Genomic DNA, 14,048 nt, shown 5'->3' with positions numbered 1-14,048 from the left:
ACATAGGCTTCACTTCGAGTACCTAGGGACGTAAGCTGATAAAATACTTAGAATATAATAGAAATATTTTTATTCATAAACGCAAACAAGAAAATTTACATATAAGACTCAACTTAAATTACGACGCCTTATAGGTACGTCTTTTAGTTTTCTTTCTAAAAATGTTACCTATGCTGTACAGACCAAGTCCTTAAAGCTGTAACAGACGGGCGTACCAGACCGCGACCTTGGTTCGGTCCGAGGCTAATCGGATGGAATGGAAGGTCAGCCGTACGTCCGTTAAGAATGCAGCAGCTATAATTCAGAGTAAGAAAGAGATGCGGACCGGACCAAGGTCGCGGTCCGGTACGCCCGTCTGTTAGAGCTTTAATACTGGTTGAATTGATCGTTGGACTCGTCTTGGCCCGGAACGTGATTAAAGTTTAAACCTTCGAAGGTTCCGTGGCTGGTCTGAACCGCCCATTACGGGTAATGTGACACTTTAGACCCAGCCCCTTCATTTTGTAAGCACTTTCTAAGGCGTCGCGCTACTTACGTAATGTAAGACTTGCGAAGGATGTCGTGACGGTACAATACATTTGTAGGTGCCCTTTCGTCGTATTGTAGTAGAATTCGAATGGAAGAACGCAAATAGTAACCATATTTTGATCTATATACCTATCTAAGGAAGAAAACAGAGTTGTGTTCACATTCACATTCGTCCGCCATATTGTCACGTTTTGACAGGTTAGGCACTGAAGGCACAGACCTATCCCGCATTCAGCCACAGCAGGTTTTTATTGTTACGCGAATAAGGTCCGGGAGAAAATGCTTTTAGCCATCCGTCGCTTCGTTTACCGGTTGTACAAATGTACGGTTAAGTACATAAACATCTTTATAAGCCAACGTTCTACAAATATATTGACACGACCTTATTGTCAGAGTCTTAGAGGTGTGTTTATATATTTTTGGAATGTTGGCTTGTAGGTAAAAATAAATATGTTTGCGAACTCGACTCTACATATCAGTTACTTTGATTTTGTGGCCACGAATTATTAGAAATTATTGTCGCCGTAAAGTCTCTTTAAAAACGTTATTAAATTATTTTGCTAATAATATTTTGTTAAATAAAACTATAAAATATAGTAACTTTACTTATAACAATGTGTTCATACTATGTTCTAACATGGTAAAACATTATGAACAGTTCCATTTCAGATAGAAAACTATCCGACCAACTTTATAGCAACGTGTGCTGACGCAGATTACCTCCCGAAGACTACGCATTATACAAACACTCTCTCTTAGAACAACATTGAAGACTCGTAGCAGACATAAACGCTCTAAGAATCGCAGTTACGCCACGAACACTAATCAATTGCATGCCAAAACAACACAAATGGTTGCGTTTTTTTTTTTTCTGGAACGACACGAGTCTCTACAGACGACTTAATTCTGCAATGTGTTGAACAGAACTCAGGCCTCGATTTAATTACTGGAGGCTAAAAAAATGTTAAGTCATAAAGGTCAGGCCTCCAGTCTCATTTGCCAACACTACGTTTGTTGTCTTATTGAAATTGTGGTAACTTTTTGGCAACACTCTACTAGTCTAGACGGAAAATAAATTAATAACCTTAGGAGCAGAAGGATAACGCTTCATCTGCTCTGTGGGTAAGCAATCTGTGGTGCTGTGAAAAGTGGATCAAACTCCCCTGCATTTATAATATTAGTTTAGATAACATTGGAGTATTTTTATATAAACTTCGTTGTACAGCGATTTTTGCAGTGACCCAGTTAGGGAATATTTTGTACTAGATTTTACAAGCTTTTATTTAACAAAGAAATTTTTGCAAGCTTAATTAGACCCACTGCCCCTTATTCAATTGATCTGAAACATCACATACATACATGTACACACATATATAAATTTGTCACCCAACTTACATAAATTAAGTTGAACGTATAACGTGGCGAACGAAACTGTCGCACTAATATGGAAGAGTAACAGAGAGACAGAGCGATTCGATGGCGAAGCGCAAGCGATCGTCATCTTGGCTACGCCTGAACATCACACTTACGTACGAATTCACAAGTGCGACAGAGAGACAACACATTTGCTTCCTATTACGTCGAACGTGGTTTGCGGTAGGCCCTCTGATACCTAATTTTAGGTATAGACGCTTAGTTGAATGAATTTTAAGCGTGGCATTGGAGGACTGAAAGAGTACTTATTAAGATAAGATGAGATAAGATAAGATAGTTAATTATTGTACAACCGTGTTATGTAGGTATTACATGTGAGTGTATTTATTGTAGTGTGTAAAGGTCTTAAAATGTAATCAACGCAATGCGAGTTAGAATGTTAAATGGCTAAAACGGCTAACCACGTCGAGATTAGACAGCGACTCTAAACCTAAATATGATTCAAAGTTGGGACAGAACTGTAACCTCGTGTTGGTGAAGTATGTTGATTAAACTGTTGTCCGAAGTTTGCTGAATTCACGAACTGGAATAAGTTGTAGTTGTTGAGGAGCGGTGGATAAATTAGCAAAGAGTAGAGTGTTAAGAATGACATATAACATAAATAAGGCATATTTAAGCTTCTTAGCGCCACTTGCACCATCCCACTAACCCAGGGTCACACGGTTAAACCTGGAGTTGCCATGTTTACAATTTGACACTGGATTAACGGTTTAACCGGTTAACCCCGGGCTAGTGGGATGGTGCAAGTGGCGCTTAGGCATTAAATGTGATTCAAATTAATCTGGTACATTTAAGAAAGAGCGGAAATCTACTAATGTTTTCGAAAGGCATAATTGTGATACTTTTGTGGGGGCTGTAAATATCTTAGGCAGTATATCAAATTAGTCTCAATAATTTCAGGCCAAACATGAATAAATGTCTAGATTCTAGTTAGGACAAAATAATATGTGGCTTTCTAAAGGAAAAGGGTATTAATTATTCTTCTCAGAAAAAGGTCCTTATGAATATGGAGCAAAAAAACTCTGTCCTGATAGAATAAATAAATAAATAAATATTAATGGACATTTTTTACACAGATTGACTAGAATGCCACATACCTATATTTTAGACACATGCCATTGACCCCATCATAGAATGGTCATAGACAAGACAGACGGTAGGTCGAAGTATTTTACAGATGGCGCCGGCATAAGTTTTCCTTACAATCCCTGTGTCAAATTCTTCTTTTTTTTGGTGGAATTTTATGGCCTGGCCCTTTAAGCCAAATTTCGTAGAACAAAACTAGAGACAGAGAAAACCTATTCTAGACCATCTATGCAAACCTTTGACAGCCAACCGCATTTTTCTCAGTCATGAATTGTTTTACCTTTTCATCTTTTTATTTAAATTTTACTCAATTTTAAGCCATTTCTGTTTACATATTTTCTCGAACAGATGAAAACCGTAATGAGGCTGTATATTCAATTTCCCCGGCAACCAACACCGCGTTCTATTTATAAATAACGAAAAAAGTTCGGCACAATACCTAACCATAAATTGTAAACGCTGTATGAGTTTTAGGGTTTTTAATCGTGTTTGGGCAAATGAATTTACGACTTTGCGATACGCATCGATTCAACAAGTCAATTCACAACGCGTACTGTTCGCAGTGTTTCAGACAGACCAGTTAATGTCAGAACTCTCACCCTTCAGTTGTTAGAATGTTGGAGATCAAGTTAAACGAAAAGAGGTCTTAGCCGAATGCAAAACTTTTTGTGAACAGCGTGAATATCAATGTTTTGAGAGGTGGTAAAATACATTTTGTTTTTAATAAAAAGAGTATAGTAAACATTGAGGAACGTGTAAATAGACGTCTCCGAGGGTTTAGTGAGTGTGAATAAGTGAACCAGTTTTCTCTTGACTAATTAGTACAATAGGATGGTTCTCGGTTTGGATGGGCAAAATTCAGTCTCTAGCAAAAATAGTTATTTTCGATACAAGTGCGAAAAAGAGGAAATTCGAAACGAATGGCGATAAATTAAAACACGACCGAAGGGAGTGTTTTAAATCGACACGAGTTGCGAATTACCTATTCGCACGTGTATCGAACAACGTTTTACAGTAGGTACATATGGCACTTTAAAGTTTCGACATACAAGATACAAGTGCGAATAGGTAATTCGCAACTCGTGTCGATTTAAAACACTCACTTCGGTCGTGTTTTAATTTATCGCCACTCGTTTCGAATTTCCTCTTTTTCGCACTTGTATCGAAAATAACTATTATGATATTTACTAAGTTTGACAACAAGTACTTAGTTTGGTGCGTATTTTGGTTCCAACCTTCTTTAAGCTTAATAGTGTGAAGTATGAAACTAACACTAAACATTATTTTTTAACAGGGGGTTCTTTACGGCCACTTTACGGCGTAGATTTAAAAGTGCTTTATGACAGATGCAATGTAATCCTTTCAATTATGGGCACAAATATAACAATTCAATAAATAAATCTCTCTTCCCTCACACTTCATATATGTATGTATGTAGTACCTACCCCCAAAGACCTCATGTAATACACGATCGCTCGTACTAATTGTTGCATACAAAATGCTGTCAAGCTCATATCGTAACAACAACAAAATTGTAAATTCTGAATACCTGAGTTTGAACTTAGTTTGGTTTACTTTTGGTAAAACTTTATCAAATTAATTATTCAAGGAACTCATTTAGGTACACAATGTTTGTGACGGTTCTTATCAACTTTCTGCAGTCCTGCCAGCCTATTATGGATAGCTTTATCCATCTTTATCCACGTGATAAAATAACTGTCACTGTTTAACACCGTGGGAAAGAAAGTGACGGACACCGTTTTATCACGCTGTCACGTAGACAAGAACGACCATCATATCCGTACTGACCAGCTATCATGGTCGCATTTTTATCACCTGTCATGCTATGCGTCACTTTCGCACTTACATATTTGTTAGAACGTGACAGCCATGGTGACAAATGATAAAGTGCCGGCCATCTTAGGTAGCCGGGAAGCCAATTCGAACGTGCAAAATTATATCTAAATGATGTCATTTTGTCCTCAGTCCTCAGTCCAACTCGCTCTCGCTAGTATATTACGGACAAGTACGACCGAAATGCTTGGCTAAATGACAACTAAATGACATAATTTAGATAACATTTTGATGTCAAGGTTTTATGTTCGATGTTGGTCTCCTGGGAAAGCTGTCTTTTAAACGAGTTCTTGATTAATTTTATTTCGATAATGTTATTCTTATGAGCATACTGTACCTAATTTAATTACAATAGACTATAGAATCATTGAGTATACTTACGTCATATTTTATTCGGTTTACATTATTTAAGTCATAAAAGACCATCATTAAAATACGTATAATATGTTAAAATACATATGTAATTGCTGTATGTAGTACATAATAAGTAAAACGAAGCTTAAATTTTAAGCTTGATTAAAAAACAAAACCGGTGCGAGGCGGAATCGCGTTCCAAGGGTTCCGTACATTAAGTCCGACTCACGCTTGACTGCACATTTCTAATAGGTTTTCCTGTCATATATAGGTAAATAACTACTTTGTGTATTTAAAAAAAAATTCAGACCCAGTACTTTCGGAGATAAACGGGAGGGGGGATGGTCGGACAGACAGAAAGATGCACGAGTGATCCTATAAGGGTCCCGTTTTTTCCTTTTGAGGTACGGAACCCTAAAAAGTATGCAACAATAATTAATATTGATCCTTTTGCAATTAGATCCCCTAAAGGCCTAAACCCGGTAATACCTCGATAGTGTTAATGTGTCCAGCATCTGTCGCCCCCTCGCTTCTAGGGGCGTTACTTTCATCAATAAATAACGTCTATAAACCAGTATATTAAGATCCCCGGTCAAGTGTGATTGTTGAGGAACTCGGGGTCAAAGTTAGATTGGTTTTAAGTTGAAGTTGTTGGAATACAGGGAAAGCACATCGTGGAGATAATCACCGAGACTAATAAGTGCGCCATTCTTTGCTTTAAATTGTGTACTGTAAAGGGGAAGTTTAAAGTAGTCAATTCTGAGCTGAAATGACAGAAAACCACGATCCAGATGGTCGGACGACTTTAAAAAGATGGCGGAGCCAACCTGGCATATAGAACCCCCGCATTCAGAACAACATGTAAATCCATGAAAATTTTAGAGGCATATATATGTTCAGCAGTGGGCGGCATATGCTGAAAAGAAGAAGAATTCTGAGGCCAAATTTGACTTATATATTCATATGTCGAATATAAGAGTGGAAGTTTTGTTGTTTACTATTATGCTGGATCTAAGGAAATTATGTCGAATTACTTTCAGCTACTTTTAGAGACACAATACAAACATATATTTATCGACTACTTTCGATTTTTTTCTTAGAAACTATGCTTCTAAGTGAATCTTTGGATACTGCCACTTACTTAAATTAGATAAGCGTTATCGTTAACTTCCACGACCAATTTGAATCAACAAATGCGAAGTCTTATCTAATTTAATTTTTCTCAAGTAATATAACGTGGAAAAAAGTATTGAAAACATACAAACATACACTCCAGGATCCTCGTCTTTCTAAACTAACAGTCGAGTAAAATAAATCAAAATGTTATTTCGGAACTAAAAACAGAAGCATAAAAGCTTCCCCTTAATATTTACTGCGACAATATTCGTCGCACGTCGCCCAACAGCTTGAGAAATAGTGTCTTATAATGTTTCATAATGCTCGCTCCCTGCAACTATTTGTCACTGCGCTGGGGGAGAAATTAGTTCGACGCTAATTTTATAATATTGTTACCTTTGCGACGTCTAGAAAATACATTAGAAGACAACAGTATTACCTACTAGCTTTTGCCCGCTACTTCGTCTGCGTGGAGTTATCCAATCTACTTTTTATCGTTTTCCCGTAAAAACTTCCAACCCCCATTTTCACCCCCTTAAAGGATGCCTTCTGGGATAAAAACTACCGTATGTTCTTCCCCGGGACTCAAACTATCTTTAATACCAAATTTCAACTAAATCGGTTAAGCTGTTTAAGCGTGAAGAGGTAACAGACAGAGAGACAGACACACTTTCGCATTTATAATATTAGTATGGATTAGTTTATCGTTTTGGAAATAAATATTAATAACCTTGAAATTGAGAAACTTGGGATTTGAGGAATAACATCGAAAGTAATTTGAGATCATAGTGAAAAATTTAGTTAACAGCATTGTAGTTAGTTATAAACTACTTTCAGTCCCAACTCAATCGTACTATCAATGACATAATTGCATAGATCCAAAATAATGCATAGGTATAGTTGGTCAAACCAATTTGTCAGTCAGTAAGAACCAGGAAAACTATACTCATCCTTTTCTTTTGGGTGCTAGTACTAGTGTAAGACAAAGAAATGAGACAGTCCTTTGACAAACTATAGAAAGTAAGTTACGTTGTTTTACACTAGCGTTTATGTCAGGGCCAAACTGGTGGTATCTGTATTGGAAGATATGAACACACAGTAGATTTTAAGAAGGAAACAATTTGAAATTTAGTAATTTTGAAATTTAGGACATATAAAGACAATGGCATTACCTATGATAATAATATTTAGGTGCGATGAAACCAAAGCACTTTTTCTTTAGCTTACATCATCTCAGTGTATATATGACACTGACATTTCATAACGAAAATATCATTGAAACGTCTTCATACTCTTGCAGAAAAGATAGTTTTTTCTTCTTCAAGGCCTTTGCAATAGACAGCGAACATAATCAGTAGGTCGAATGCTGACCGGAGATTGCAAGGATACTGACAATTAGAATTCCAACGAATGGCCGAGAAGAAATACCTTTTCTTGGGAACTGCTTTGGAAAAGAAAGGCATTATTATCTGTAGTTACTAGACATGGAATTTATTCGTTAATTTTTTTGTAGAAAATAATGATGAAGAATATTTTCTTTTGAACACTGCGATCGCGAAATTACATTTAAATTCTAACAAGACTGCTGAAGATAGCTAGATACAGCTAAATAAGTGATAAATATTATTGTCAGAGAGCAAATGAGCGAATAAAAGAAAGGGAGCCCAGAAATCAGATCCATAACAGTTTCAGTACATGAAATTGAAGTCAGAATCGGCCTTCAGTAACCTAGCATAGTCGTGAATGTCGTGGTACCCAATTTCATTTAATTGTGTGATTTACCATACAATATATATATATATATATATATATATTTTGCTATAATAAAATTCAACTTTTCAAGTCCTCTATGATATTCTTCATTTTAAAATACTGGTTTAAAATAACTTGGGAAAAATGTCTAAATACCTATTAGTAACTTTTTGGTGATTGGTGCTCATCTCACGCACGACTTTCACTTCGTTTCGCATGCACCAATCATCGTGAGCGATCGTCAAGGTCGTATCAAAACGTTCAAATCCATGACAAATTGTTAAATCTAAATCCCACCAAAAACATTTTCATGTAAAATGTTGCCAAGACGAAACCATAAGGCTCGCACTGACAAAAAGTTATCAGATCTCTTGTAGAGCCAAGCTTCTAACTTCACAAACTTTCCACCTTAGTCAAAATATGTGGCTTGACCGCTGCCTTCTATCACATGGACGTAAGGTGAAAAATGTATTCACTACCTATTCATTATTTTTTATAATACAATACGATAGTAGTTCTTGGAGTAACGAAACGGCCAAGCTAATTTAAAGTGTTGCGCGTGTGATTTAAGTACCTACTATTAAAAATCCTGAAATACGTACCTGGGGGCATCTTTTATACAGTCTGCTTTTTACTGATTCCCCATACAAACTTCAACCCTCTTTTTCCCCTAACGCCCTTTTCCACCCCCTTTTCACCCTTACTGGTGATTTTGGGGTTGAAAACTATTCTATGCCATTCCCCATTACAAAAACTATCTACATACCAAATTTCAACTAAATCGGTTCAGCGGTTATTGATTTCCCATACAAAATTCCACCCCCCTTTTCCCACCCTTATGAGCAAACAATTTCAAGTTTTTGTATTTTTTTGTTGTTTGTGTACTAATACTATCTTACGTACCAAATTTCAGCTTCCTAGGACTTCAGGAAGTACCCTAGAGGTTTTGATGATCAACAGTGAGTGAGTGAGTCGGTGACGAAATCGGGGTTTTTTAGATAATTATGAATAAAATCTAAAGTATAAGAACTATGCAATTGAAATTTTTTATGTTTAATAAGTTCACTATTGACATCATATCCCGAGAATTTTGTTTAATCTGGTATAATCCAAACCCAAGTTATGAGGGTTAAAAAAAACGACGAAGCGCTTCGAGAAAAGGTAGGTAGTGCCCTTGCGCTTCGCTTTGCTCGTCTTGGCGGGGGCACTACCGTGCCCCCAGATAGGGTAGCGCCACAACTAATGATTGATATAAGCGAACAGAATACATTAGATTACAGAAACGTGATAACTAAACTCACGTTATGCCTACAGATTTATGTCCGTATTAGAATAGATTACTTTGAACAATAAACATTGGAAACCGCAAAAGCGAGGCTATAATATACGTATTAGATTTACACGTGTTACGGCTGAAGTTTCAACTCAATTATTACTTAGTAGGTATTAATGAGCACGTTTACCAGGATATGGGGTATATGCTAACAGAGCGTTTTGGTTTCATTGCACATTAATATCGTTTTACCCATTTACATAAATTCCTTTAACTCAAAACTGAATACCTACTACTTAGTATGTCAACATTACATTTTTTCCCAAAATACCACATTCCCAAAACGCCTAAACTTTAAATCTACGTGGTATCATAATACCTAAATCTCAAATTAGATACCTAGGGCCCGATTCGGATTTTGTAATAGATATCTATTAGATATCTTTTAGACATCGCCAAGATACGATAACGATTATGTTTAAGATCTAACCTGTCAAATTTGACATTTCCGCGATTCTGGAGATACTCTTGAACGATTTCCACAAGATATTACTTAGAGATCTAATTCTAATAGATATCTAACACTATCTATCGTAAAAGTGACAATTGGTTGCCCGAATTGCGCTGCAAAAGAGAACTAGTTGAAATCTAAACTATAACGTATCTAGAATGGATCTAGTACGTGTCGTTTCTTGTGAATATCTTGAAGTTCGAATACGGCAGCTACTTAATACATACTGTATTAACTCATAATTATCGTCTTTAGTTTCAGCAGACTGTTAGAAAATTATTATTATATTATTACGAAACAGGTTGTGAAATTTCAATTAAAACGTAGTTAAAGTTTTAATGCCTTTCATTCTAAAACAGTCACATAAACTAGGTACGAGTATATTGTGCGTTATATTAAAGGTAAATACTGTTTATTAAATGTATTGTCCGGTATAACCAATTGCACACCAGGAAATTAAGTAACATTGTTTTAATAATTTTTGCAAAAAACCATAACAGCAAAAAAGCGCTTAATTCTGAATGTAGTGGCAGTTTCTATTCCCACTATACAAAGTATACTCGCAATAGAAAATCCTAAGGGAAATTAAATTTTTTTTCTACGCTGCTTGGTGGTAAACGCAGCACAAATATAGAGTTTGAAGCAACGATAGTTCATGTTCTAATTAGTTATAAAATTAGTCCTGGGTTCGAATCCCAGTAAGGGCATTTATTTGTGTGATGAGCACAGATATTTGTTCCCGAGTCATGGTTGTTTTCTATGTATTTAAGTATTTGTATATTATATATATCGTTGTCTGAGTACCCGCAACACAAGCTTTCTTGAGCTTACCGTGGGGCTTAGTCAATTTGTGTAATAATGTCCTATAATATTTATTTATTTATTTATTTATTAGTTTGAATAGGATGGCTGGGATTTATCGAATATTATCTTTTCATTCATCACCCATGCACTTTGTTACTTGTAAGTAAACTGCATGAGTAGGCTGCAGCCAGTAAGGTTTTTAATTGGATATGTTGGCATGACATGAGTTTTAACGTCATGCTCTCTGGCAACCCCACATAGCCATTTGGCATTTTCGTATTTCCTGAGGAATTGGGGATATAATAATAAAAAAAGGATATAATAATACACAATTGATACTTAATATGTACTTACTTGAAAAACTAGTGTAAAACCTCTATAGTTTGTGAGTACAAGTCAAAAAGCCTGATCCTTTGGTCGCCCCTTCAATGCAAGGGACTAAAATACTAGTCTTGATTCATCATCCTTTATGAAGAATATTATACATTACCGATTGATACTTCACAATTATAATACCCACATTCTTAATAAAAAAATTATTTGCTTTGCTTAGTCCTAGAATATATTTTATGCTATTCGTGCACTCTGTAAATAATGTATATAATGTTTGTTTGTATTTCTCTATGTAAGTGAATGTAATATTCTTTTGGAGAAATAAATTCTTAAACCATAAACCATACATTATGCTCGACTTTTAATTAAGGCAAACGTACGCGGTACCAGTACATGTCATCTTGAAACTTAAGTCATTGTCAATAGAGGTGACAACAGGGTGTCATCTATTGGGCATTAGCATGTCGAGCACTACGCTTACCTTATATTCGAAAAGGACGCCATTAGTACCTATACTACCTCTAATATTTCCCTTAAATCATTATGCCTTTATTTTTTCTTCAAAGGTTTTGTACAAAGAAAGTAATTACTTATGTTTTCCTGTTCATATCAACTGATTTTAATTGCCCACGTCAAGTTTCCACCCAAGCAGTTACAAGCCATGTGCAAAACAATCGCGTTGACCAACCCAATGCACAGGCAGAAACAATTACAAATTGCAAGTCGCGTGACCCCATGCAGGCAGGGAATTTATATTTCTTGCTCTATTGTGGCCGAGTCGACTTCATAAGCAAACCAGGTTAATATAACCTCAATTTTTTTTAAAGTAGCCTCCGCCCGCAACTTCGTACACGTAGAATAAATATAACTAACCCCATCCACTCCCTCTGACTCCCCTTTAGTATCCACTTATATAATTTATATACTGAATTCAATGAAATTACTTTGTCTTTCAGGAATGTTGAAACCCCTAATATTAGTCCTAAGGTGATGGATACCATGATAAAAAGTAACTTGGGATTCCAAACATCCATAATGTATTCAAAATATAAAGTCATTATCTTCCTCGCGTTGTCCCGGCATTTTGCCACGGATCACGGGAGCCTGGGGTCCGCTTGGCAACTAATTCCTAAAATTGGCGTGGGTACTAGTTTTTACAAAAGCGACTGCCATCTGATCTTCCAATCCAGAAGGTAAACTAGGCCCGTATTGGGATTAGTCCGGTTTCCTCACAAAGTTCAATAAAAATATTAATTATCACATTTATTATAAAGTGAAATTGATATTATCAATATACTGAAGAAAAAGTGAGCATCCTCCAGTGGCCAAAGCTGGAACCAGCTTACCTGGCTAATGCCCTGTAACGGAGTACCTCTAGGCCACTCGGCCACGGCGGAACCTGTCTCAAATTCTCGAATCTTTGACAGGTTAGGCGTCTTTGACCAACTTTAAAGGGCGAGAAGTAGAAGTCGTGTAAGGTTTACGATTTGTCAGTTAACTGTGCAGACGGTTATTTTAGCTAGTAATTCATATACGGTGGGAATAACAGCTCTGCATGGGCCCAAATTCCTCGCATGTGCGGCCACACAGAAATATGTGAACTGCTATGTTAATTCTGTAGTACAAAAAGTACTGCAAGCCACTGTTATACATGGACAGTAAAACAAAATTCAACTGCCAGGACTAGTTTTTTAGTGAGCGCGGTTGTCGGGTTGCTCGGGTTTGAGCTTAGTTTGCTACATTATTCAAGTGGTATACGTACGTAAAATAGAACTATGGATTGATAGATGGATTCTTCTGCCGAGCTAGCACATGATTGGCGCGACAGTATCTCGCGGCGAGATAGACTACCCGTCCCTCTTTTATTAACATAGTTATAAAAAGACGGGTAGTCTATCTCGCCGGGAGATACTGTCGCGCCAATCATGTGCTAGGGGTGCTGTGCTCTACCATCGTCAAACGGTCAACTGATCAGTTTGACACTGACATGTGTGTGCCAGCGTGCGCGTGTGCGTAACTTACTTACTACTTTACTCGTACTCGCATATTAGTGCGATGGACGATACATGCTATATCGATGCGTCGAGTGACCTCAAGCTATGTATTGTTTCAAAATTCAGTCTCATTGGTTAGGATAATTATATACCTACTCGTAAGTCATTCAATTTTAGAGTCGGACCTAGCGATTTCTGCATATTTGCAATCACACAGTGACCATGTCATCATAAACGTGAAATTTATATCAAAATATGACGTTTATAATGACACTTTGATCTATTTATTAACGTGTATACGATATTTAAATTATCGTGTTTAACGAAGAAAATAATTATTACCTACCAAGGAAAATAAAAGAAGCAATTGCGACCCGTGACTGGGGTTGATTGTACTTCACATTTTTCTACATGATTTATTTCGGGCCGTGTAATTACTTAATCGATAGCAAATGGAAATAGCCACTGGTTCCAAGAAGGGAAACAAAAAAATATGATTGCATGTATATTACTACACATTCTACAGTTATATGAAAACGGCTCCACGAAGCTTAATGTTAAATGGACTTTGTAAATTTCCCTTTATTTTTATTTTATATTTTTGTCCTTTTTTGACTTTAATCATTGGTTAAGAAAACCGTATCAACCATCTTCAGAATTTAGGTACCTACATAACCCTAACTATTTTGTCGGAGGTCAAATTTAACCTTATTTAACCGCTGAACAGAGCAAGCGGCGCAAATATGCTGTCCTCGGCGAGGGCTACATATTTGCGCCGTTTGGCGTAGAGACTCTGGGACCGTGGGGGCCTAGCGCAAAAAGCTTTTTTAATGAAATGTCCCAGCGTCTCATTGACACCTCAGGTGATCGGAGGGCTGGCAGCTACCTCGGACAGAGGATAAGCCTGGCCATCCAAAAAGGTAACGCTGCCAGCCTTCTGGGCACCATATCGCATGATGAAGGTGACCTGGGGAGCATTTTTTACTTATAAGTTTTGTTTAAGATTTGT

Source organism: Cydia amplana, chromosome 13 (genome assembly GCF_948474715.1).
Source record: "Cydia amplana chromosome 13, ilCydAmpl1.1, whole genome shotgun sequence".
NCBI classification, from domain to species: Eukaryota; Metazoa; Arthropoda; class Insecta; order Lepidoptera; family Tortricidae; genus Cydia; species Cydia amplana.
This window is presented reverse-complemented; position numbering follows the sequence as displayed.